The 27,403-nt window shown below is 40.8% G+C and overlaps 1 protein-coding gene and 1 long non-coding RNA gene across 3 annotated transcripts in view; one reads left to right on the top strand and one right to left on the bottom strand.

Moving 5' to 3' along the window:
- The window catches only part of kiaa0232 (KIAA0232 ortholog), a 112,264-nt gene extending 97,470 nt beyond the window's left edge, over positions 1-14,794 (bottom strand). For both annotated transcript variants that reach the window (XM_072495555.1, XM_072495557.1), the window contains exon 1: positions 14,683-14,794. The gene's annotated coding sequence lies outside the window, so the exon portion shown is untranslated. The remainder of the gene's footprint in view (positions 1-14,682) is intronic.
- A 311-nt stretch (positions 14,795-15,105) lies between these two features.
- LOC140408404 (uncharacterized) lies at positions 15,106-27,085 on the top strand. Its single transcript, XR_011940100.1, has 2 exons — positions 15,106-15,296; positions 25,095-27,085. It is a non-coding gene; the product is annotated as an uncharacterized lncRNA (long non-coding RNA).
- Positions 27,086-27,403: the final 318 nt, after the last annotated feature.

The following is a 27,403-nucleotide window of genomic DNA, read 5'->3' as shown; positions in this document are numbered from 1 at the left end:
GTCCTACATTCACTCCATCGTTCATACTTCCACCTCTATAACATCATCCCTCTCCATCCCTGCTTCAGCCAACCTAGTGTTAAGATCCTAATTTCGACTCAACCATTCCAATATTCTCCTGGCCAGTCTCCCATCTTCTACCCTCCATATACCCGAGTTCATCTCCAAACACTACGGTCTGTTTTTAACTCACAAAGTAGCATTTACAGTTATCCCTGGACTCACTGACCTACAATAGACCACGGCCCACCCAAATTTTAAATTCTGATTGCGTTCAAATCTATGATATCAGTCTCCTTTAGTTTTGTAACGTCCGCTCGGCTTACAGCTCACCCAAGAACTCTAGCTTCCCCCAATTCTGGACACTTGTGTATCACTGACTTCCTTTGGCTCCACTTTAGTGGCCATGATTTCAGCTTAGTCCTCTTTTAACCTCTCTGCCTCTCGGTCCTCCTTTCAGGACCTTAAAACCCACCTCTTCAACCATGATTTTAAATACATGTCATAAAAAGAAAGCGAGACAGAGAAATAGAGGTAGAAAATGGAAGGGAGAACTGCTCGACTTAAATGAAAGTAGATGACAACCATTGCAATAAAATCCCGATATGGAGATGCCGGCGTTGGACTGGGGTGGGCACAGTAAGAAGTCTTATAATACCAGGTTAAAGCCCAACAGGTTTGTTTGGAATTACTAGCTTTCGTAGCGCAGCTCCTTCATTAGGTGAGTCACTTTGTCTTGGGTATTTTTGCACAAGTTGAATTTGGCCAACCTGGTAGAAGGGGTGAAGGATAATCTGAAGAGGTGGGATGTTCTCCCGCTATCATTGGCAGGGTGGGTTCAAATTGTGAAAATGTCGGAGTTATTATTTATTTTCCGTAATCTCCCAATTTTCTTACCCAGTTCTTTTTATAGGAAGATTTATAGACTGATCTCGGCCTGTGTGAGTAGGCAAGGTGCCTCAGATCCGGAGAGCTTTTCTACAGAGGGACAAGTCGTCAGGGGGGTTGTCGTTGCCGAATTTGATGAACTATTATTGGGCGGAAAATATTGAGAAGTTTCGAAAATGAGTCGTGAAGAAAGGGACGGTATGGGAGCAGATGTAAGAAGCTTCCTGTAAATGGTCGAGTTTGAGGGCACTGGTGATGGCTCTGCTTCCATTCTCACGGTAGGTACTCTACGAGTCCAGCAGTTGTAGCCTCGTTCAGAGTTTGGAACCAGTTTAGGCAACATTTTAAGCTACAGGGAATGTCGTTGTGGGCACCTATATGTGGGAACCATCGATTTATCCCAGCAGGGATTCGACATAAAGGATTTGGTAATGGGAGGAGGTAGAGAGGTTTAGCGATCTGTTCGTGGAAGGTAGATTTGAGGGACTGGAGGAACTGGTAGAAAGGTTTCAGCTTCCAGGGGTTCCGGTATTGACAGGTTAGACACTTCGTGCGAAATGAGCTGGCTACTTTTCCGCAGTTATCGCCCCTTTCATTGATTGACAAGGTTGTTTTGGAGAATAGGACTGGAGAGAGAAAGCTCTACAATATCAATGGGCAATTGATGGAGTGGGCCTCGCTGAAGGAACTAAAGAGGAAATGAAATGAAAATCGCTTATTGTCACAAGTAGGCTTCAAATGAAGTTACTGTGAAAAGCCCTAGTTGCCACATTCCAGCGCCTGTTCGGGGAGGCTGTTACGGGAATTGAACCGTGCTGCTGGCCTGCCTTGGTTTGCTTCCAAAGCCAGAAATTCAGCCCTGTGCTAAACAGCCCCTGTGGGAGGAGGATTTGGGGGGGAGGGGGGGTGGTGGAGTGATGCCGTACGTAGGATAAACTCTACTTCCTCATGTGCGTGATTGAGCACAATCCAATTTAAAGTAGTGCACAAAGCACGTATGACCAAAACATGCATGAATTAATTTTTTCCAGAAGTGGAAGATAAATGCGAGCGGTGTTTAAGGGGGCTGGCGAACCGTACACACATGTTCTTGTCCTATCTGAAATTGGCGAGATTTTGAGAGTCCTTTTTCCAAACAATGTAGGAGATTTTAGGGATAAGGGTGGCACCATGCCTGTGGGTATCTATATTTGAGGTATCGGATGAGCCTGGAGTGCAGGAGGAGAGAAAAGTTGATGTGTTGGCCTTTGCTTCCCTGATAACCCAGAGGAGGATTTTGCTAGGATGGTGGGCTTCAGAGCTGCCAATGGCGAAGGTGTGGGTGGGAGACCTAGCAGCACTTTTGCATTTGGAGAAAATTAAGTTTGCATCAGGGGGTTGGAGGAGGTATTTTATTTGAGGTGGAGGCTGTTTATCTCCTACAAGAGTTGGTAATTGTCAGTGGGGGAGGGGGGTGTAGAGGGGAGGGGGGTTTGTTTTCTGACACTAAAACGGGCCACACAAGGGGGGATGATGGTGGGTTGGTTGTTGAATATGAAACTTGTATAAAGTTGTACGAGTGAATTGTGTATTTTTAAAAATTTAATATATCCTGAATAAAAATATTTTTTTAAAATAGTGACAGCAGAATTTTGGATAAGTTCAAATTTATGTAGGGTGGAAGATGGGAGGCCAGCCAGGAGAGCATTGGCGTAGTTGAGTCTAGAGGAACAAAGGCAAGAATTGGGGTTTCAGCAGCAGAATACCCGAGGAAGGGTCAGAGTTGGGCAATGTTACAAAGGTGGAAGCTTTGGAGATGGGAGTGAAATTAGAAGCTTATCTTGGTCAAACAAAAGAAAACACCAAGGTTGCAAATGATCTGGTTCAGCTTTAGACAGTTGCAGGGGACAGCATCGAAAGGTGGTCAGGGAATGGTCAGAGACCAAAGACCTTGCTCTTCTCAATATTTACCTCAAGGAAATTTTGCTCACCATTACAGGATTAATTCCTTTTTTGTGTCAATCACTGTGAGAATCTATACCCAATTGCACAAAGAATGGTAAACTACAAGTGCACAGGAACAATTAAACCATTTAAAATATAAATCAACCAATTACAACATTTAAATTATAAACATCATTTAAACCATTAATTTTGGAAAAATTACTTAGCAAATTCTTATCGTTAAATTTTTACTGAATGTTGCAACATGTTTTATACAGAACGATAATAAAAATTCAATCTGACCACAAGGCACAGCTATCTTACCTTGGTGTATACATGGAAAACAGAATAGGTCATTTGCCCAACAAGCTTTTCCTTTCACAAGTTATTTACAAACCACTCCTATCAATCATTCACCATACCCAATAATCCATTTAATATCCTGAGGAATGAGGCTTCAAAACTACTCTCCCAATAGGTAAATGGTGCCAAACTCCAAGATATCTATCTACTTTTATGTTCTTAATCAAATACCTGTTGCCTTCAATGGTATCATCTTCTCTCATTTGGACCGTTTTGAAAATTTATTATCGTCAATTTAGATATATATTTTTTTAAATGTTGCAGTTAAAACTTCCTTTCACAGCATGACAAAGACCACGACAGGAATGCATGTTCAAATATGCATCAACAAACACACTGCTACGAATCCACAAACCAATGGTTTAGATCATAAGAAAAATAAGAAACTGGAAGACCTATTTTTATTCATCCATCCAGAAAAACCTGGTCATTCCAATACAACATCCAACTGTCACAAATGATTATAATGCTTTTGATTATACAATACAATACAGTCTGATGATGGATCACAAATTTCCTATCATTCCTCAACTTGCCTTTCAAATGTGTCCTTTGTCCCATTGCACTACCAACACTGTACCCCATCACAAAACTGACCAGTTTGCTTAGATTTTCTGAATCCAAGTCATTTGCATAAAATGTATGGGCATCCAAGTGCAATATTTAGGGCAAGAACCATACCTGTGAGTGGAAACTTGTGGGAAAATGTTGGTAATATCAGTCGAGCCTTTTTTTGGTGCAATTTTAAGAACTTATTGCCTTGAGAACTGCTTTTAATCGCACTAATGCTAAATAAGAAGCAAATCTTGCAAAAATGAGTTTTCTATTTTTGTCACATAATGTTGACACCAAGTATAGCTTAGTCAGGTCCAGAGAACCTGGGAGTGTAAAGCTCTCTTCGCTCTAACTTAACAAGGTCCCTGAGCCCACGTTTTGAAGTAAGCTCTTTACTGCACCAGGGCGATTCTCGTTTTCATTTTCCACACCAGGCAACCTAATTTCTCAAATCAAGATACAGAACATGTACAGTTTTGTGCTCTGGATTCCATGCTGATTAGAACCAAGCTGGAAGCTGCACAAACTAATTTCACATAGGTTATATCAATAATTGACCTTCATCCATGAGTTTCAATTCTAGCTAACAGCCTCATATGATAAACATTATCAAACATTTGCTGGCATTATTTAAATTGTTTTATTCCTCGGTTCACCACTTTGGTCGCCTCTTCAAAAGAATTTTTCAGGCATGATCTACCTCATGATCAGCTGAATGTTTATGATGTTCAATCAGCTTGTGACAATAAGTGATTTTCTTTTCATTTCATTTCATGTAGAAACAGATAAAATATTTACTACAATTGCTGAACCTCTGCTACACTGGTTCATATTTTGTATCAAGTTCCTTTTTAAACAAATCATCTTAATTCTTTCACAAAAGCCAATTATTAAAGACCAAAAATTGTTCTCAGACCAGTGATCTTGGACTAAGCAAATTTCCTCCAGAATGCATTAGTGGTGTTACACGTATGGGGTTCTGCAGCTTTTGAAGCTTTTATGTAATGGCAGAAACCCACAGCTGCCAATATAGCGGTGTCACAGAATGGCGATATCCAAATAGGCAGCACGTAAAAGAATATTGAATATAGCATAGTTTGGAAAAGGCAATTATAACACCTCTCACATTCCTACACAGTTGGAGAATATCTGCCTCATTCTGTAAAAAGATTAGTCTATGATGCTTGAAACCCTCATCTGATACTTTTCAATGAAAATTGAGATCATATAATTTGTGAAATGCAAGGATATTCATGATTTTAAAAGGAATACTGTTACTAAATTCAGAGAGACAAACCTTAATGTGGGGTGAAGCTGTAAATTTTATTTCATCGTGTCAATTGACAGGATTTCAAAGAGGTAAATAAACTTTGCCTAGAGGTAGCAGCACATCTGTACGATGATTTGAATAAAATGGGATTGGCAAATAAAACTTCATAAATGGAGTTGAATCCTGCATCTTCCTGAGAAGGATTGCCACAAAAAATGCATGGGACAGATTGGGGATGAGGTTAAAAAGAACTTGATTAAAGAACTGAGCAGATCAGATTGCTTGGCGTCTGGGAGGGACAGGGACTGGTTTCTATGTTGTTACTGTTACTGAAAATGTGAGCAGAATCTGTTGACAGACAGGTTTACACACAACTATTTCTGAATAGGACAAATAACTAGCACCACTTTAATAGTGACTTAAGAGGGAAACGTGTACAGGCAATACATTTTGTTAAGAGCTTGGGTGGGCCACAGAAGATCACTACACACCTGCTGAACACTGAAAAATATGAAGAAGAATAGAAGCAAGCTAAAAAAAAAGAACAAAACTCCTGAGTCAACAGGCCTGTGAAAAAAATATATTGGTCAGTTTTTATACGTTTGGCAATTCTGTGACTAAATTAAAATAATTATTTTTACATTTGTTAAATTGATTGTTTTTGGTATACATGGAAGCAAAATAGCTGGTCAAGGAAAGAAACTATTCAAGTGTTTTGCTTTTGTGGTCGTTGCCAATTGTTGATTATTAGCTTTCAAATCACTTTTAAAGAACTGGAAGTGTTGCAAAGAGAGATAATGGTTTAATTAAAGCAATTTTAGAGCATGGAGTAAATAGTGCTAACGAGTTGATTTACAATTATGATTTTATTTTGTTGACCTACAGACTTTCTCCATGCCTGATGATGTTTTCTGCTTTACAGGCACACAATTAAATGTTTTATCATAGACAAGAACTTGAACTTATATAGCCCCTTTCATGTCCTCAGAATAAACTAAATACTTCACTAATGCAGCAGCTAATTTGCGTACAGCAAAATTTCACAGACTACAAGTTATATCACCAGGTAATCTGTTTTTGCGGTGTTGATTGAGATATTTTGGCCAGGGCACTGGGATAGCTTCCTACTCTGATTTGAATAAAATTATTGGATATGTTATGCCTACCTGAGAAGGCAGACAGTACTTTGGCTTAGGTTTTACCCAAAGGTGGCACCTCTGACAATGAAGCATTCCTTCAGTACTAAAATATTAGGCTTGATTAATTATGTGCCTAAGCTTCTGGAGTTGGCCCTTTTGATTCACAAACAAGAAAATAGGAGGGAAAAAAGCCAACTGGTTTATCTAGACTGCCCCTTATCATTGATACAATATGACACTCCCATTCAAAACCCATCTCCCGTGAGTGGCAAAACGCCAAAATTAAAAACCAGGCCAATTCAGGGGCAAAATTCCCCTCTGAATCCTTTAAGAAATCGAAACCAGTTTCCAAGACCATATTAACTCAGCCATATTACGCCGTGATCTCTGCTGCAGCCAGAAGTAAGTTCTGCTTACCTGATCTTTGAACACCCCCATTCAGACTATTAACCTGCCTTCGCTGTTCTATTAAAACAGGCCGAGCTTTGTTACTTTTTCCCCATAACTAAAATCTCTCATTCCCACCATGACAATAGTAAATCTCATCTGATCCCCCTTTATGGCCTTGACATTGGTTAGGTTATGGCGGTAGGGAGAAGCACAGCTATGAAGTGGTTTAAAAACAAGCATGAGGAATTTAAAACTTGTGGCTTTGAAAGACAGGGAGGAAAAGTAGGTCAGCAAGATCAGGAATCATTGGGTGAGTGAGACATGGCATAGGACTAAACATGGGTTTGGTTAAGCTAGAGGTCTGACATGGGCATGAAGATCTGGTGCGGTCGCTAAACCAGTGGCACACTAGATATTAATTACATTTATGTCACTTGAACTGGAGGGAAATTAGATGGAGCCATGGTCACATGAGAATGACCAGGATGAGAGACAATAAACACTTTGTTGGGGACAAGAATATCAGGAGGTAAGTGAGGAAATGGTTGGGCCAATTGACAATATTTTCCTAAATATCATAGCAAGTGGATTAAACAGTTAAGAGTTTGAAGTGCATGGAAAAAGTTTTCCTTACAGGCAGGAACGCAGGAGAAAATGGAATGGAAGGAGGTGGTTAAAGAATGCAAGAAAATGGTCTGGGATAGTCTCGCCAATGAGTGAGACCATGAGTACAGTAAATTCAAGAATGAACATGAATAAGGGTGAGTGTCTGGGGAGGACAGGTAGGCAATAAATTCAGAGGGAAGCAGGCAAGGAAAGCAGAGATGAAATTCAAATTACTGGCACTGAGAAGTTATGCAGAGCAGAACCTAATGGAGGAAATAAGAGAGTATTCTAAGGGCCTTAGGAAGTAGGACACAATGGGAGCTTAAAGGAGTCAGGGAGGGAAGGTGGTGAGGTGCTCAAAGGAGGAAATAATGCCAAAAAGGGGGAGGTGGAAAAACCAAGGTTTCATTTAGTAATAAATAGACTTATAACTCAAATTTCAGTTAAAGCCACAATATTATTGTAATCATCCACAAGAAGTTTGTGGGTGCCAAGACACTTGTCTGAGAGAGAATTAATATTCTGAAGGGAGATGGAGAGAGATACACCTCGATTTTTACAAGTTTCCCAGCAGCATCTGATTAAACCATCTTCAAAATCCATTTGCACAATAAGCATTTCATTTTCTTTATCAACATGTTCCATTACTTATGCAAAGTAGATTAATTTTTTCAGATACAATTTGCATTTTATAAATATGTGCCTGTCATCCTTGATTGACACTCTTGCTTGCTAAGTGAGAATGAATTTTATCCCATTTATGGACTCTTAAAACTTACCCTACACTGATCTATGGTTACATACAATCATTTCCCCAAATGAGATGACAGACTAGCAAACCTGAAACTCCTTGCATGATGTTCATATTCAAGGCAATTTTAAAAACATTGTGCTCAGAGCAGCTATTACCTCTCTTACTTTCCTCAACTACATGTGCCATGAAAACTCCAACACAAAACCTGGCCACTTAAAACACTGTTGTGCCATCCTAAAACTTTCCCCTATTTCAGGATCAACCTAGGTTGCAAAGCAAATATCAGCTTTTTTTTTCTAAGGACACTGCTGTCTTAAATCCCTCGCTCCTGTCCTCTACGCCCTCATCTCCAATAGTAAATGCGAGAATCTCATGGACTTCTTTGTCAGAAAGTCGAGACCACCTGATCAGCTTGTCGTGTCCCTTTCTTTCCACTCGCCCAAACAACCAAACTTCCTTTAATGCTCACCACCCTGTCCCAACCGTGAACTTGCATTTTTCATAGGTTTCTCTCCCCTCTGCCCACTCTGTGCTCATCTTGTCCAAGAGATCCACTTCCTGCTCATTCGATCTTATTCCCACTAAACTGTTGACCACACAACGTTCCTTCTTGGTCCACATGTTAGAAAATGTTGTTGACGTTTCTCTTTCTCTTCAGGTGTCATTCCTCTCTCCTTAAACCTATCTTCATCACCCTGTTCATTAAATCAAATCAGAACTACACCACATTTCCAACCTCCTTCTCCTCTCCAAAATCTTTCCTGACATCCATATTTAATTCCTTATAATCTACTCCAGAGATATCTCTACTTTTGCCACAGTACCAAAAACTCTCAGAAGTCACAGGTGATATCTTATATGAATATGACAAAGGTGTACTTTCTCTCAGCCTGTCTGTGGCCTTTAACATAGTTGATCTCACCATTCTGCTTTAATGCTTGGGTGGAACTATTCTCACCTGGTTCTATTCTTTGTAACTGTAGCTAGGGAATCACTTGCAATAGCTTTATCTACCTGCTACTGTACCTTACCTCTGGTGCCCCCCCAATAATCTATACTTGCCCCCTTCCTATTTCCCATCTGCATGCTGTCCCTCAGCAATATCAAGTTTGTGGATGATTGGAAACATTTGTAAACTGCAAGGATGACAGTGTAGAACTTCAAAAGGACATAGACATATGTAGAGTGGACAGATAGGTGGCAGGTGAAGCTCAATGCAGAGAAGTGTGAGGTGATTCACATGAAAGACAATATAAAATAAGGAGTACAACTTTAAAGAGTGCACAGGAGCAGAGGGACCTCGGTGCATATGTGAATAAGTCATTACAGGTGGAGAGAGCAATTAATAAAGCATACAATATCCTAGACTTTATTAATAGGGGCATAGAGTGTGAGAGCAAGGAGGTTATGCCGAACTTATACAAGATGTTGGTGAGTTGGAATATTGTGTACAGTTCTGGGCTTCACACTATAGGAAGGGCGTGACTGCATTGGACAGAATGCAGAAGAGGTTTACAAAAATGGTTCCAGGGACAAGAAACTTCATTTGTGAAGATAGGTTGGATAGAGATATTCAAAGTCATGAGGGGGCTAGACAGAGTAGATAGGAGGAAACTGTTCCCGCATGTAAATGAATTGAGAATAAGAGGGCACAGATTTAAAGTGATTTGTAAAAGGAAATGTGATGTGAGAAAAAACTTTTTCACATTGCGAGTGCTTGGGGTCTGGAATGCAATGCCTGGAAGAGTGGTGGAGGCTGTTTCAATTGAGGCATGTTATCTAAATAGAAACAACAATGTGCAGGGTTATGGCGTAAAGGCAGGAGAATGGCACTAAGTCATAACGCTCATCTGGGGAGCTGGTGTCATCAAGATGGGCCAAATGGCCTCCTTCTGCTCCATAACAATTCTGTGGGGTGTTTATCATGTAAAAAGTGCTAAATAAAAGTTGTCAAATGTTATATCAAGATTCAATGTTTCTTCCACTTGAATTCCATCAACTTTTTCAGCAACTTTTTTCTTTTTATGTTTAATTTCCTTTGTGTACATTCCCAGGATCATAATCTTCTGTATGGAAAAACAAAAAAAATGTACACACCTATCTGCCATTGTTTTTTTAATGACTAACCAATCCTACTTCTTCCTCTTAATTTTTACTTTGTGGGGGTTATAATTTTTTTCCATTTCCCTTTTCAGTTCCTTGCTGGTCTTTCTTCTTCCTAACCAGTCTTTTAGCTTCTCTTTTCTTTTTCCTTTCCTTTTTGACTTTTAGTTCAAAGCTAATTACATTTCAGTAGCTGCTTTGCCAATGTTCCTCCACACTTGCTTTGCCCACTTAATTCCCTACAACTAGATCAAGAATAGCCTCCTTTCTCAACCTAGATCAAGAATAGCCTCCTTTCTCGACCTAGATCAAGAATAGCCTCCTTTCTCGACCTAGATCAATAGCCTCCTTTCTCGAACTAGATCAAGAATAGCCTCCTTTCTCAAACTAGATCAAGAATGGCCTCCTTTTTGAACTAGATCAAGAATAGCCTCCTTTTTGAACTAGATCAAGAATAGCCTCCTTTCTTGATCTAGATCAACAATAGCCTTCTTTCAGGCAGCACGATGGTGCAGTGGTTAGCATTGCTGCCTCATGGCGCCGAGGTCCCAGGTTTGATCCCAGCTCTGGATCTCTGTCCGTGTAGAGTTTGTATATTCTCCCCGTGTTTGTGTGGGTTTCACCCCCACAACCCAAAGATGTGCAGGGTAGGGCAGGGTCTCATTAAATTGTCCCTTACTTGGAAACAAATGAATTGGGAACTCTAAATTTATTTTTAAAAAATAAAAGCCACCTTTCTCGAACTAGATCAAGAATAGCCTCCTTTCTTGAACTAAAAACGTCTACTTTATAAAAGGCATCTTGTATAAATTCCTCCACTTTTCTGTTGCGGTCACAGACTTGGATTTATTCTTTCTCAGAACATCTAAACTGTGGAATGATTTGGCTCCTTTCGTTTTTCTTTCCTTCTATTATTCAGGTTTAAAACCCAAGCCTAGAATCACATTCACTATTTCTGATTTATTACTTTCAACTTTGGTGATGGTCTCACATTGTTGGCCTTCATCAGTTATTTTGATTTCTCTTAGTGATAAGATAAAATATAACACCATTTACAACACAATGTTGACAACCTGAAGTTCAAATAAAAATAAGCTACAGTATCCCATATATACCGCTATAAGATATACTGCAATTTTTCCACTCCCCTTAATTGGCCAGGGACTAAATTTGAAAACGGAACTAGATAGAGATCCATTGTGTGTCAAGCATCACCATAACAATCAACTTCATTTGTACCATTCCTGCACTAACTTCAAACCATAATTATTTAATCATTTCTTGCAACTGATTGGCCACTAAGGGAGCAGACCAAAATAGTGTAAATTAGCATTCTGTTTGAAATAAAATTTCTGTTTTTAATAGATCTCATAATAGGATTACAAATAATCCACAATTCAATGCAACACACTGAAATACTCCAGGCAGGAATATTTGCAATCATTTGGACAAACTCAAGTTCCCAAATGACCATAGAGTAGGAAATAAACAGGTAATTGCCCCATTGTAGTTGACAATCTTGTCTCCTCTTTACCTCCACCACACAAAAAAAATAAAAGCATTAATTTCCTTTCTCACTCCAGTACTCAAGTCGCTTTTCTGGTGAAAATTATAAGCACTCACTCTCAAAATGGTTGAATATAAAGCAAACTAGCACAAGCCAAGAGGGAATATTTTTTGCACTCTGTATTACAAATCCAAGAATACACTCAAGATTTCAGATGTGGTCAAATAATATCATACTTGTCTCCAATTTTTTTAAAGAAAACAAATGCTTTCCATATGTGACAATTACCAAGTAAACCAACTGACAAATTAAACTGGGAGTAATATAGTGCTGTACCTGAAGTGCACATTAATTAATGAACTGAAATATCTAAATGGTCACCAGCAATGTCATTCTAACAAATTATTCGGAAACTTCACAAGTGAACGATTCCAAAGCATGTTCTGCAGCTTTATTGGCAACTCCCACAGACTTCCCAGCAACTGCAGTGCTGATGACAAAATGACGCTGTATATAGAAATGTATTTTGGGTAACTACCTGATACAAGGCACAAATACAGGCCATTCGTCCCGACCAGTCCATGCCAGCAACTAAGCAACACAAGCCAAACAGACTACAGTAGCAGCAAATTCTGAATCACAATCCAACAAACGTGCTATGCAATTTAAGATTGTCTGCTAAACATAAATCCACACTATACAGATTTGAATTCATGCAACAATTAAGCCTTGGATACTGCAATACAGAAGCCACATTGTGCAACACCTAAACAGTTAAGTCATTACTTTGTGTTTTTTTCTGCATTACTGTTTTCCTCACAACTCAAATTATTCTCGGAAGCAAGGAGAATTTAGGGCAACCCAAAATCATGATGAAAAACCATCCTAAGAACACTATTTCTAATCGTTTGCATTATGAATTATTTCAACATTTAAGAAAATAAGGCAAGTAATTAAAATAATTCTTCCAACCAACTTCATAAACCTAAATTCATTGTTTTACTTCAACTAAGTGCAACTGTTGTCAGGACTCAAACATCTACGTTTTAGGTTCCCTGAATTATTTTACAATAAAAAAAATACTTATACCAAGGGACATGTGTTATCACATCGAAACAGAAAAGACATGTCAATATCACATTTCAAGATATGCAGCTGCAGCTTAGCAACAACCCCGGTCACTCTACAGCAGTTCATTTTACTAGTTTCTCTATAATTCCACCAGCCACACCCTATATTCCAACACGTTTATAAAAACGACTGATAAATATATAACTTACTTCCATATAGCATTCGTATCTATAAAACGAGTTAATGCTTTTTAGACTGAACATTAACAATTTAATTAGACAGACTTGGATCCTTGATTACCAGAAGGGCCTTGAAACCATGACTTTCAACTTACAAAAAGTCAAAGAAGCTAAATGGACTTTGTGCCGAAACCCCCAATCACTTTATAAATACGCGAGAACACTAAGTAACAACATAATCTGACCGAATAGTTAAAACCTAAACGTTCCATACAAGAACTCTGATAAATCGGCATAAAATCTAGGGTCGCTCGGGAAAACCGAACAGGGATCACGATCTGTATTTGAAAGGATTGGAGGCGGTTTTTAACATCCAGAATTACATGGTTTTGTACCCGAAAATGCTACATAAGGATAAGGCATTTTGGTTGTTCGTCACTTTTAAAGATGGGGTGTCAAAATAATGACAGCGTCCATGTGCGAAAGTGGAAAATGGAAGAGCGATCATTTCTGTTGCATAAAATATAACGAACTCCCGTCACCAGTTTCTGAGAAATTGTAATTATCGACTACACCAAAAAGTAGCTCTTAGAACGTCGACAAAACCTGATCATCGGACTCTGCACCAGGTGGAGCAAAAGCTACAGCCTCAATCCAACCCACACTGAGAACCTAACCTTGCCCATCAACTAAGGCACTGACAGGAAAATAAAATTCGGTTGTAGCTGTAATATCGCGCCTCAAATTGGGCTGACTGCCTAAACAAACAACCCGGTGGCGCAGGAACAAAATGACAGGTAGAATAAGAAGGGTCATGCCAACCGTGTATAGAACATGAACGTGACAAGATGGAAAATGAAAAATGCTGGATAAACTCCAGCATTTTCTGCCTGCTCTTATTTCGGATTTCCAGCATCCGCAGCATTTTGCTTTAATTTTGGCTGGAAAACGCACGGGGTGCTTAAATGGGGGGGGGGGGGGGGGGGGAGGTGGAGGTAATATCGTTTACAAATCTAACAAGGGGCTTTAAAGCGACAACAAGCGAGTGCATTTTTAAAACATAATTCGCCCCCATTTTTGAACTTGACCTTTTGCTCAACTTAAGTGTGCGAAGTGTCAGGAGGATTTAAAAAGACCGGGGCCCTGGCGCATTATCCGTGCAGCTCACGCATTTGCAAAGAGGGGAAGAAAACAAGAGGAGAAGAAAACAAGTGGGGAAGAAAAGCTGGCGCGCTTTTCAACCGGGAATCAGCCAGGTCGGTGAAAATGGACCCCGACCCGACCCCCCGCGCTCCTCCCTGTCCTGCTCCCCAAGCCACCGTGTGACTCCTCCACCTAACCTGAACAAGGAGGCGGGGACGGAGCGGAGACCCCGCCCCTTCCGGCTGTCGATTGGCGGAGAGCGGCAGCGCCGCCCTGACGTAGGGGACAAGCCCACTCCCTCACTGGTCGAAAGCGCCGTCCGTCGCCGGACGTCACAATGGCCGAAGAGGGCATCAAGTCAGGTTGTCACGATAGCCATTGATTCCAGCGAGGCCCCGGCGGATAAGGACAAACGGGGGGGGGGGGGCAAGTGGATCAAATGCATACGCACTTGCCCTTATCCCAATAAACCCCATCGCTTACTGACAATCCGCATGTGTGCATATAAATGTGTGGAAGGCAAGACGTTGGCGTTCCCAAATAGGCGTCGCCGCCCCCGAAATCCAACGCTTGACCGACCTGTCACTCGGAATAAAGCCAGGGTTGTTTCTTTTTGAATATTTAAACCGTTCTTACGCAGCTCGAGGCCGCCGGCTGACATTTAAAAACACAAACACGCCCCCACCGCGTCCGGGGTTTAACTTCGCCGCAAGGGAACGTACGATTGCGCCCCGCTCCCCTCCCGGCAAGAGGAGCAGAATGAAAACAGCCCAGCATCTGCTGAATGTTACCTTGACTTCTTCTCCGCTTACAGGAGGCAGGGTGAGAATGTGCGGCCCCGATCTCTCTCTCCCTGTGTGTCCGGCTGTTGGCAAGCAGGGATCGCCCCACACACACCCCCCCCCCCCCCACTCTTCCTTGGCCCCGCTCGCTCTCGTGATTCGATTGACGTCCCTCCCCCCTTTCTTTTCCCTATCCCCGCCGCCGCTGCTCAAAAGCCGCAGCCTGACAGAGCCGCGAGAGAGGCCTCCTCCCCGCCCCCTCCCGCGTCGCCAAGGGAAGCACGTAGTCAGGCGACAAGGCCGCCGCTGCCGCCTCAGCGTAGCCCCGCCCCGACGCCAGCTCTAGCCCCACCCCCAGCTCTCTCGCTCCCCGCCCCCTTTCCCGCGCAGGGCGGTCACTCCGCCGCTCGTTGACGTCACCGCGCGCGCAGGTTGGAGGCAGCCGGGCCCGGCGGGGGGAAACGGGACGATGTGCGCGTGCGCACCCTTTCCCTTTTATACCGCGAGTGCGGCCGCGTCAACCTCCGCCAACCGTGCGTCAGGAGATTGGGGCGAGGGCGCGCACCCCGTCAGGGGCTCGGCCGAGGCCGTGACTCGCTCCCACGTGGTTTATCATCTCTTCTGTGAGTTGACTTATTCTCCTGTATGGCGGGTTGGTTGGTAACCGCCCTTGTGCTGAGGAATTCTGGTAAATTATGGCCAGGTGCTGAAGGTTGTCACGGAAACACACCCGGGATTTGGAAACGCTGTCACCTGGGGCGGGGGGGGATAAAAGAGGCTGAGCAAAAGTTTGCGGATCTGCTCAGATGCGTGCTTTCGCTTGGTGGCTAAAATACGGTGAAGGTGGCTGGCAGTCTGGAATAAAGCGCCACAGGCCTATACCGGTGGCCGTTTGTTATTTCCGTTGTCATGAGAATGTTGCTTTAAGAAATGTTTGGCTGCTCATGTTACTGCAGTGATGTCAGAGTGTGGGTGGAGCTGAGCTCTGGTTCTGCTTTTTAGTTTCACTTTGAGGAATCGCTTCGATGTGTCTGTCTTTTGGGTTTTAAGTGTTGCAGCTGAAGTCCGCCAAAGCAGCTGTATTGTTGAGCTCTCTGCCATGAAGGACTGTCTCTTGATCATTTGATGAATTCAGAAGTTTAAATGTTTTCAGTATTGAATGTAAACCCTGATGTGCTTCTGTTTAAAGGTTGTTGAGTCTTTTGGATGTTAGAAGGACAGCTTAAAGGATTACTTAGTGTTGTATTCTTTGGGGGTTATCTTTGACTTACTGGTTGCTAAGATGTTCACTTTGTTTTGGAAAGGTTAACTTGAGTTCATAGAATAAATGTTGTTTTGCTTTAAACAATACTTTCCACTTCTGCTGTACCATAACTGTAGAGTGAGCTGTGTGCTCCCCATACCCCAATCTATTAAAAGTTGGGAGTCAGGGGAACTCCACGATACACTTTGGGGTTCTCTAAACCCAGGCCCATAACAATTGGGGGCTCGAGGGGCATAAAAGTCTATCTATGGATTGGCTTAGTGAACTTAAACGCAGTGAGGGGTGAGCATATTGTGGTTGCTTTTCAGGTGTGGTATTTTAGTTTAAGTGGGGAGTGTGTTGTGGACAATGGCTCTTTCAGAGGCTCAGAAGTTTTTGCGGATGGAGACGGTCACATGCAGTACCTTACGGACAGAGACTAAAAGCAGATTGTTAGATTTGCAAAAACATTGCAGTTAACATTACCTGACAAAATGTGAAAAGATGAGGTAATTATGGTGGTGGTTAAGCATTTAAAGTTGCCTGAGATAGTTTGACTCATTGGAAATGACAAATTCACTGACAGATTAAACAAATGGAACATGAGAAAGAATTAAAGCAGCTTGAATACGAAAGAGAGGAAAAAGAAAGAGTGAGAGATAGAGAGGACAAAGAAAAGGAGAGAGAAGAAAGGAGGAAAGAAAGAATAGCCCTAGCAGAACAAAAAGAAAAAGCAAGGGAGATGCAGATCAGGGAAAAAGAGAGAGAGTTTGAACTTCAGAAAATGGCCATGAAATATGACAGTCAGTTAAAATTGGCAGACGTAAAGAGAAATGTACAGTTGGAGGGTAGTGAGGCAGAGCGTCTTAGTCAAAGGTGTGGTGGGGATCTATTTAATTATGTCCAAGCATTACCTAGGTTTGATGAGGAGGTAGAAGCCTTTTTCATTTCATTTGAGAAGATAGCTAAACAAATGAAATGGTTACAGGACATGTAGGTATTACTGATTCAAACAAAGCTGGTAGGTAAGGCTAGTGAAGTGTTTGCATCACTACCGGAGGAGGCATCTGAGATGTATGAGGAGGTGAAAAAAATCCATCTTCGGTGCATATGAACTTGTGCCTGAAGCTTACAGACAAATGTTTAGAAATTTGAGGAAAGAATTTGGTCAAACATATATGGAGCTTGAAAGGCTCAAACAGAGGACTTTTGATAGGTGGATAAGGGCTTTGAAAATAGACCAAACGAATGAAGCTCTGAGAAATTATACTTTTGTAGGAATTAAAAAATTCAGTTCCTGATGTAGTGAGTATTCATGTGGAAGAGCAGAGGGTTAAAACTGAGATTAGCAGCAGAAATTACCAGATGATTATGAATTAGTTCATAAATCAAGGCTTGGTTTCCGACATCAGTTTCAGCCTGTGCGGGATAGAAACTGGGGACATGAGAAATACTCCAGTGGTAAAGGTGATCTGATGGGAGACAATAAAGAGTGTACCTCAGATTAAAAAAGAAATGAAAAGTTTCAAATGTTTTCACTGTAATAAACTAGGCCATGTAAAGTCAGTGTTGGTGGTTGAAGAAAAGCACTGGGAAGGCTGATGTGGTAAGACAGTGGGGTTTGTTAAAGTGGGAAAGGAAAGCCCAAGTGAAGCGAAGGAGGTGCAAAAGATTACACAGCCTGATCAAGAGGTGATTGATAAGAAGGTGCCAGATGTCTTTAAGAATTTACTTTTGTGGGTAAAGTTTACTCGTGTGCATCAGGAGGAGCAGGTAAAGAGGTCACAATTTTAAGGGAGCTAGTCAATCTTTAATGATACGAGACGAGGACTTATGTAGGTTGGGAAGAATGTTGCCAGAAAAGTTGGTAATATGTGGAATTCAGGGTGAGGGGAGTAGCGTTCCATTATATAAGGTAAGGTTGGCAAGTCCAGTGAAGAGTGGTGAAGTGGTAGTAGGAGTATTAGAGAAACTATCATGTCCAGGAATACAGTTTATTTTGGGTAATGATATAGCTGGATCGCAAGTGGGAGTGATGCCTACTGTGGTTGATAAGCCAGTGGAAAATCAGACAACTGAAGTGTTGAAGGACGAATATCCTGGGATTTTTCCGGATTGTGTAGTAACAAGGCCGCAAAGTCACAGGTTAAGAGACGAGAAATCAAAGAGTGAAGATGAAGTTGAAGTGCAATTATCAGAAACCATTTTTGATCAGCTGGTTGAAAAAGAACAAGAACAGGTGGAGGATGAGGCGGATATTTTAGTTCAGGAAAATTGGCGGAGTTACAACAGAAAGATATAAAAATAAAACGGATATATCAGAAAGCATCTACGGAAGAGGAATCTGAGAGTATACCAGAGTGTTATTACCATAAAAGTGATGTCTTGATGAGAAAATGGAGACCTTTACATATGTGGGCAGAAGTTCATCAAGTAGTATTGCCGGTAGGATATAGAGAGGAGGTGTTGCGAGTTGCACATGAGGTCATTTGGGGATAAGGAAAACACAAGCTAAAATCCAGAAACATTTTTATTGGCCTGGACTAAAGATGTAGTTAAATTTTGTCAATCATGTCACACATGTCAAGTGATAGGGAAACCTCAAGCAGTGATAAAACCAGCGCCCTTAATACCGATTCCAGCATTTGAGGAACCTTTTACAAGGGTCCTAATTGATGGCGAAGGACTGCTTCCAAAAACAAAGTGGGAATCAATATCTTTTGACTATAATGGATGTGTCTACTACGTTTCCAGAGGCCATTCCAGTACGTAATATTACAGCTAAAAAGATTAGAGGAGTTACTTAAATTCTTTACTAGATATGGACTGCCCATAGAAATGCAATCGGATTAAGGATCAAATTTTACCTCTAGGTTATTCAAAGAAGTTATGGATAGCTTAGGAATAAAACAATTTAAATCCACTGCGTACCATCCAGAATCGCAGGGAGCGTTAGAAAGGTGGCATCAGACATAAAGACATTGTGAGGGCTTATTGTCACGATTATCCAGAGGATTGGGATAAAGGAATTCCATTCGTACTGTTTGCAATTAGGAATGCACCTAAGGAGTCAACCAAATTTAGTCCTTTTGAACTAATTTTTGGTCATGATGTAAGAGGACCACTTAAATTGATTAAGGAAAAATTGGTGGGTGAGTAATCGGAAGTTACATTATTGGATTACGTGTCAAATTTTAGGGAACGATTAAATAGAGCAGGTGAATTGGCTAGACAACATTTGAAAGTTGCACAAAATGTGATGAAACTGGTCACGGACAAGAAATCCAAAGTTCGTAGTTTTCCCAGAGAAGATAAATTTTTAGTGTTGTTACCAGTGGTAGGTGAGGTGAGCCTTTAAAAGCTAGGTTTTGTGGACCTTATCAGATTGAAAGGAAATTAAGTGAGGTGAATTATGTGGTTAAAAACACCAGATAGAAGGAAGACTCACCGAGTGTGTCATGTGAATATGCTTAAAAGGTACTTTGAAAGGGAAGGAGAAACAAAGGAGGAGGTTTTACTGATTCTAACTCAAAGTGATGAACCAAATCCAGATGACTTTGAATTTGACATACCTCAAATTAAATTGGAAAATGGGGATATTCTTAAAAATTGGGATAAATTGTTTCGTTGCCTTCTAGGAAAAAACGAACTGACCTGAAAGAGTTATTGATATCACATGGCAAGTTTGTGGGGATAAATTGGGAAGTACTAAAAGTGGGAAATGCTGTTCCTATCAAACAACATCCATATAGACTTAATCCTTTAAAATTGGCACAGGTTAACAAAAAGATTGAGAGTATGCTTAAAAATAGCATAATTGAAATGCGTTGCAGCCAATGGAGCTCACCCATTAGTGATGGTGCCTAAACCAGACTGTACCCAACGGTTGTGTGTGGACTATAGAAAGGTTAATGCAGTTACAAGAACAGACTCTTATCCTATCCCACGCTTGGAGGATTGCATTGAGAAGGTGGGACAATCTGCTTTTCTTTCCAAACTGGATTTACTTAAAGGTTACTGGCAGATACCTTTAGCCGAAAGGTCGAAGGAGAGTTCAGCTTTTGTGACTCCAGATGTGTTGGGTGGAGGTGTTGAGTTTGGGTGGGGTGCTCTTTCCAAGAGCCGGTGCAGACTCGGGGGGGGGGGGGGGGGGGGGGACGACGACGAATGGCCTCCTTCTGCACTGTAAATTCAATGATAATCTATGATTAATCTAGGACAAAGGTTCGGCACAACATCGTGGGCCGAAGGGCCTGTTCTGTGCTGTATTTTCTATGTTCTATGGTATATACCAATTCAAAGTTATGCCATTTGGCATGAAAAACGTCCCAGCCACATTTCAATGATTACCTAACAAAGTCATTTCAGGATTACCCAATTGTGCGGTATACATCGACGATCTGGTAATTTTCAGCCAGACATGGACAGAACATTTGAAACATCTGATGGAGTTATTCGATTGACTTCAGGAGGCGGATTTGGTGATAAACCTAGCCAAAAGTGAATTTGGAAAAGCCCAAATCACTTTTCTTGAGGAGTTTCCGATACCCTTGAGACAAAGGGAAATGATGCGATTTCTTGGCATGAGTGGATTTGATCGAACATTTGTGCAAATGTTTTGTAACGTGATTGCTCCACTGATGGACTTGCTGAAGAAACGTTGAAAATTTCAGTGGACAGCGGACTTTCAAAAGGCATTTGACTGCCTAAATGCTGTGATAACCAATGCTCCTGTGTTGGAGAATTACAAGGGACTCTGTGATCAGGTTGAACTAAAGTATCTGACTTTAAAGAGAAATGACTAGGCGTAGAGAAATGGACGGATTGTGCAGAGACCACCTTGTTCAAAAGAGACTGTCAATCATAAGGATTTCAGTTGGAGGAAGAAGAATGCAAAAAAAAGAAATATATTATTATACCTGTTGGCGTGTTGTTTTTTTAAACAAAAAGTATATTTACTGTGTGCATTTCTTAAAGGATAGTGAAAAATGAAATCATCTTGAAGTTGGTGGTTTATTTTTTTTTCTTGCGGGGAGGTGTCATGAGAATGTCACCAAGAAATGTTTGGCTGCTCATGTTACTGCAGTGATGACAGAGTGTGGGTGGAGCTGAGCTCTGATACTGCTTTTTAGTTTCACTTTTGAGAAAAAGCTTGGGTGTGTCTGTCTTTTTGGTTTCGTTTTTCAGTGTGTTGCAGCTGAAGTCAGCCAAAGCAGCTGTATTGTTGAGCTCTCTGCCATGAAGGACTATCTCTTGATCATTTGGTGAATTCAGAAGTTTAAATGTTTTCAGTATTGAATGTAAACCCTGATGTGCTTCTGTTTAAAGGTTGTTGAGTCTTTTGGATGTTAGAAGGACCGCTTAAAGGATTACTTAGTGTTGTATTCTTTGGGGGTTATCTTTGACTTACTGGTTGCTAAGATGTTCACTTTGTTTTGGAAAGGTTAACTTGAGTTCATAGAATAAATGTTGTTTTGCTTTAAACAATACTTTCCACTTCTGCTGTACCATAACTGTAGAGTGAGCTGTGTGCTCCCCATACCCCAATCTATTAAAAGTTGGGGGTCAGGGGAACTCCACGATACACTTTGGGGTTCTCTAAACCCTGGCCCATAACACAGTTCACACGCAGCATGCGTTCCTGGTGACTGATGCACATTGGCCTTACCTTTTTAGTGTTGGAGTTTTGTCCCAGTATTTTATCCCTTGTGTTGAGCGGGCCACTCACTATGAAGCCGGCAGGTAAAGAAGGAAGGGGTGAGAGTTGCTATGGCTGCTACTGTGAGCTCACTGGTGCTCCGTGCCAGTGGACATTGGGTCTGATTTATTTTTAAGCTGCCATTGGCCTCTTGGAAATTAGTTTCTGAAAAGACTGCTACCCTACCCGGGGGGGTTGTATGTCCGGCATATAGAACCACAGTCATTAAGGGCAAACAGGAGGCTTTTGAGCCCGTGCCAACTTTCTCCAGATATGTTCCATTCTCGCCCCCCCCCCCCCACCAATTGTATTTCTGTAACGTTTAATATAATATAATCTTATTTATTGTCACAAGTAGACTTATATTAACACTGCAATTGAGTTACTGTGAAAATCCCCTAGTCGCCACACTCTGGTGCCTGTTTGGGTACACCGAGAGAATTCAGAACGTCCAATGCACCTCACAAGCATATCTTCCGGGGCTTGTGGGAGGAAACCGCAGCACCCGGAGGAAACCAACGCAGACACTGGGAACGTGCAGACGCCACACAGACGCCCAAGCTGAGAATTGAACCCGGGTCCCTGGTGCTGTGAAGCAGCAGTGCTAACCAATGTGCTACCATGCTGGCTATATTTTCTCCTCGACATTTCTCGAACTCTTTCATCCTCATTTCCACCACTCTCGTGGACACCAAGTTATCATGGGCTGTATTGTTTTTCAAAACGTTCTTCCTCTCGTTTCTCTTCTCTCTCGCTTTCACCCCTCCCCCTCATTGCTTTTGCCCCAAGCCATAAACCCCTGCTCCCCAGCTCTTGTACCATCAGCTAACGGGAACAGGTTTTTTTTTTTTGGTCTGCTTTATCTGAACCTACCATAATTCTGGGTCTGCCTATCAAATCTACTTTGCCCCAAGGAAAGCAGCCACAGCTTCTCTAACCTACCCTCATTTCCGGAGACCACCTGTGGTAACTCAATGACAGACAATATCTGCCTCCTACTTGGGTCAAATACATAATTAATGTCACAAGTAGGCTTCAAATGAAGTAGGCTGCAACAGATTGTATTTTCTTTAAGGGCAGAAAAGTTTGATTTACACACAATTGCCATGCATACTGATGATGAAATGAATTTACCACTACAGCACCTACAGTAAAGTTTGCTTTGCAGGGCGGCACAGTGGTTAGTACTGCTGCCTACGACGCTGAGGACCCAGATTCGAATCCTGGCCCTGGGTCACTGTCCGTGTGGAGTTTGCACATTCTCCCTGTGTCTGCGTGGGTTTCACCCCCCCCACCCCCCCACAACCCAAAGATGTACAGGGTAGGATTGGCCATGCTAAATTGCCCCTTAATTGGAAAAAAAATAATTGGGTACTCTAAATTTATATTTAAAGAGAAGTTTGCTTTGGGAGATAGGTTTTTACTTTTTCATAAAGCCATTATTACAATAGCGTAGAGAGGTTACTGAGACTACCCTCTGATTTATGAGTCATTACAATTTGAATTTAAAATTAATATATTTGTATTGTGGCATTTAAATTAATTAAGTAGTGATATTAACAGTATATACAGGTTTGATTCTGGCCCCGGGGGTCACTGTCTGTGTGGAGTTTGCACATTCTCCCTGTGTTTGTGTGGGTTTCACCCCCATAATGCAAAGGTGTGCAGAGTGGGCCATCCTAAATTGCCTCTTACTTGGAAACAAATAATTGGGTACGCTAATTTTTTTAATTTTTTTTTTTGAAAGATATTAGCAGTCTGTAATGAACTGTTCAAGCTAACTCCTATATAATGCTATCCAGGAGTAATTTTAACTCTGACATTAAGGAGTCATCAGGTTGGGCTGAAAATACGATTTCTCATTATGCATTTCTTATATATTTATATTAAAAGAAAAATAATTTATTGTACATAAGTTAGTGTACTTGATTTTTAGAATCTCTGATGTCCACTATTGTAAATAAAATACAGACAAAATAAATTAGTTACTTTTACTGAAATTGCAGTAGATCTTTCCACGTCCTTTTCTCTTTATTTTCCAAAAAAGACTGAACGGGTGTATTTTTTTAATGCTAGGTAGTTTTTCTAATTTTGTCATCTGAAACAAACTAGCTGCTGCAAATAAAGTAGCAGAGGAAGTATCTTTATAAATTTTCTTTTAATCATAAGGATACTAGGGGCTGTTTAGCAGAGGGCTAAATCGCTGGCTTTGAAAGCAGACCAAGGCAGGCCAGCAGCACGGTTCAATTCCCGTAACCGCCTCCCCGAACAGGTGCTGGAATGTGGTGACTAACTTCATTTGAAGCCTACTTGTGACAATAAGCTATTTTCATTTCATTTCACTTTTATTTCAGATTATTTTACTATTGTTTGCGCTTTCAATGTGGTCCTTTTTTTCCCTCTCGACTGTTATTTGGTCGAATGTAGTGATCACTGCGTTTCAATGTGCCACACCAATTTGGTCAGACTGCAGGTGAGCAGAAACTGCACCGTTTTATAAGCTGTGGTGGTTATAAGATGGTTGGTCTGCCAAGAGAATCAGAAAAGAGTGCAAGTGCTGTATTTCTTTTTAAATAATCATGCAAGTACCTGTGTTTTCTATTAATGGTGGAATTACCTGGAAAATATTTAATTTTGAGAAGGTAACCAGATTGGTGGGGCAAGGAGTTTCAAGAAGCTTTTGACAAGAGGTTGCATAATAATTAACTTAATTATGGTGGAGTCTGGTGGGATTGATATCAGATTGAATTGGGTGTTTTTTTGGAATGGACAATTGTTATAAGTATGATACCACTATGGGGCTTGGTACCACTATTGGGGAGGCAAGTAAATTGGCATGATATATAGCAAAGATGATTCGGTGTGAAATTCAAATAACTACAATGACCTTGTATAATAGTTTAGTTAGTTAGGCCTCATCCTGAATACTGTGTTCATTTCTGGTCCCCTCACATGGTGGGTGATACTGGAAGCCTTAAAATACGTATACAAGGAAATCTAGTTAAATAAGGCCAATTTCTAAAAGCTCTCGCACTTCTAGAAAAGCTCGGGTCTCTGAGATTTAATTGAAATATTCAAATTAGTGAAGGGGCTAAATTGTTTTTGGTTTTTTTGGCATGAATTTAGACCCTTCTCTGTCAGGACTGACTTTTGAAATAGATTAGGGAAGACAGGGTGTCATGTTTATAAGCTCTGCAAAAGTAGGTTAAATGTCAGTGAAATTTTTTTCTTTATGCAAATGGTTATCAACACTTGGAACAATTAACAGACTTGCATGGTATGTGTGAATTCTCTAACAGTTCAAGAAAGGGCTGGATGAGTTCCATACTGTCTGATATAACTGTACAAAAAGTGGGACAGTGGGTATTAACCTCAAAGTCAATTTGATGCCATGGAACTTGGGTCAGAAAAAAAATTCCCAGATTTTTTAAATTTCTGAACTGGCCTAACATTTCTTTTAATGTCTTTTGCTTGTTCCAGGAGATTGCACCACTAAAAGCAAGTCAAAGTACACCAGGCATGATGACGGTGAATTTTACCATGACTGTTCGAACAGACTTGATGGACTGCCTAGTATTTTGCCTGCTTTACCTTGTTCACGCCCATTGTGTTAATAAGTATAAATTGCACTCTTTTAAATTTAATTGCATGATTTACCTTTTAGCATTATAATATGCAATGGCCTTGTGTAATAGGAGTTGGCCATTCGACTTCTTGAGCGTACACTGCCATTTTGTTAGATCATAGCTGATCTGCACCTGCTTTAGTTCTGGTGTCCCTCTCATTTCTGCTTGAAGTGCATGTGCCGCTTGTTGAACTGGGCAGTGCCTTTAAGGTTGACAAGCAGCCACAGACATGTGCATCTTAAAGGGAACATTGTGCAAGGCCTGTTTGTTCTCCGCACAGTACATTTGGGTGTTGAGCAACTGTGCACCCATAGAAGGAATATTGCTTATTTCTACAGTCCTTTAATACCCTTGCCTAACAATACTATATTGATCTTAGTTCTGAAAATTTCACCAGCATCCAAAATATTTTGGGAAATAGTGTTCCAGATTTCCACTACCCTTTGTGTGAAATAATGTTTCCTGGTTTTGATCGAACTTGCTTGGCTTCAATTTCAAAATTGTTCCCCCATTAGTGGAAATGGTTTCTCTATATCAAATGACATTATCTTGATTAAATCACCCATGAAGCTTCTAAACTCAAAGAAATACAAACCAGCCTTATACAACCTGCCTTCATAATTTAACCCTTTAAGCATCTGTATATTTTTGGTGAACCTACACCTTCAGTTGTTTCTTATTTCACCTAACAAGAACCAGGACAACTTGATCTATCACCTCCCAAATTCTTTTCCAACTGCTTCGAGATATCCCTTTCCCTGGCAGTAGGTAGGTAGCACACCCTTCTGGACTTTTAATTATGGTTGCAGAGCACGGTATCGCGATATATTTGAATTTTCTATACTATATACCTAGTCTGCACCTGTGCTCTTTGGACTACCTTCTGCTTGCAGTGCCGTCTCATAAACGTTCTCCTTATCGTAACAGTTCTGAAGTATATTATTGCAGTTGGACTGGACCGTTGTCTGCAAGGCCTCTATTTTCCCTCGTGCTTAGCCCGCCCAGTCACAGTTCTCCCCTTTCCTGCACTTGTTCTTTCCTTTGAGGTGTCACTAACTCTGGCGAGAAATCCACAGAAGTCCTTTCCCCTCCCATATATAAATATGAAATGAAAAATGAAAATCGCTTATTGTCACAAGTAGGCTTCAATGAAGTTACTGTGAAAAGCCCCTAGTCGCCACATTCCGGCACCTGTTCGGGAAGGCTGTTCCGGGAATTGAACTGTGCTGCTGGCCTGCCTTGGTCTGCTTTCAAAGCCAGCGATTTAGCCCTGTGCTAAACAGCTAATGTAATATAAATGTAATAATGTAAACTAATGTATATTAGTGTCTCTACCTTGCACAACTTAGCAGTGAATTCCCATTTTTAAAAAAAAGTCTTTTAAGATAGATGAATAATTTTCATTGTTTTATTTTGTGATGTTTGCATGAATTGTTTTAAAGTTAATTATATTTGGAATAACATAAATTAAACGGTTGAATGTAGTGAATACAATGATTTGTATCTTGTATTATCTAAACAGCCTGAGTTATGAAGTATATAAATCAAATGTCATGATTGGTGGTGATGTATTTCTTTGTTAGTTGTTTGTGATCTTGTGACATTTAATCTAAAACTATTTCATGATAAACTCTGCTTAACTTTACCAAAGCCCTGCGCTTAACTCCAGATAGCAGACCCACTGACTCTGTAATGTGATACTGAATATCCGTCTCGTTGCCTCGGGTCTTGTGTATGTGCAGTTGTCTCTATGCATGCAATGTCATTTGAATGTCATTATTACGGATTGTCCCAGACAATAGTATTTATTTGGCATCATTAAACATGAATGTTTCCCCTGGCAAAGTATTAGTGAAGATCATTGAAGAATCAGCTTGTTATTGTTCGCTAAATCCTTGGGGCATGCAATGGATTTCTGTTGTAAGTTCTGCATTAGCTTGGAAACTGGTTGATGCATGGATTAAAATGCTTCTATTTTCATCTTTCAGGTGTGGATCCATATCCAGCCTTATGAGATTGCTCCATGTTTATTGTATGCAGTCAATATGAAATAATGTTTTTAAATCTCAGCCAAAATTATTACTGAGCAGGTGAACATAGTACGAAGCAAGATATATATGGCAATTGATTAAACAGTACCACGGAAATCTAAATAAGATTTTA

Source organism: Scyliorhinus torazame, chromosome 3 (assembly GCF_047496885.1).
Source record: "Scyliorhinus torazame isolate Kashiwa2021f chromosome 3, sScyTor2.1, whole genome shotgun sequence".
In the NCBI taxonomy this organism is placed as follows: Eukaryota; Metazoa; Chordata; class Chondrichthyes; order Carcharhiniformes; family Scyliorhinidae; genus Scyliorhinus; species Scyliorhinus torazame.
Note: the sequence above shows the minus strand (reverse complement) of the source record. Positions and strands in the feature narration are given on the sequence as shown.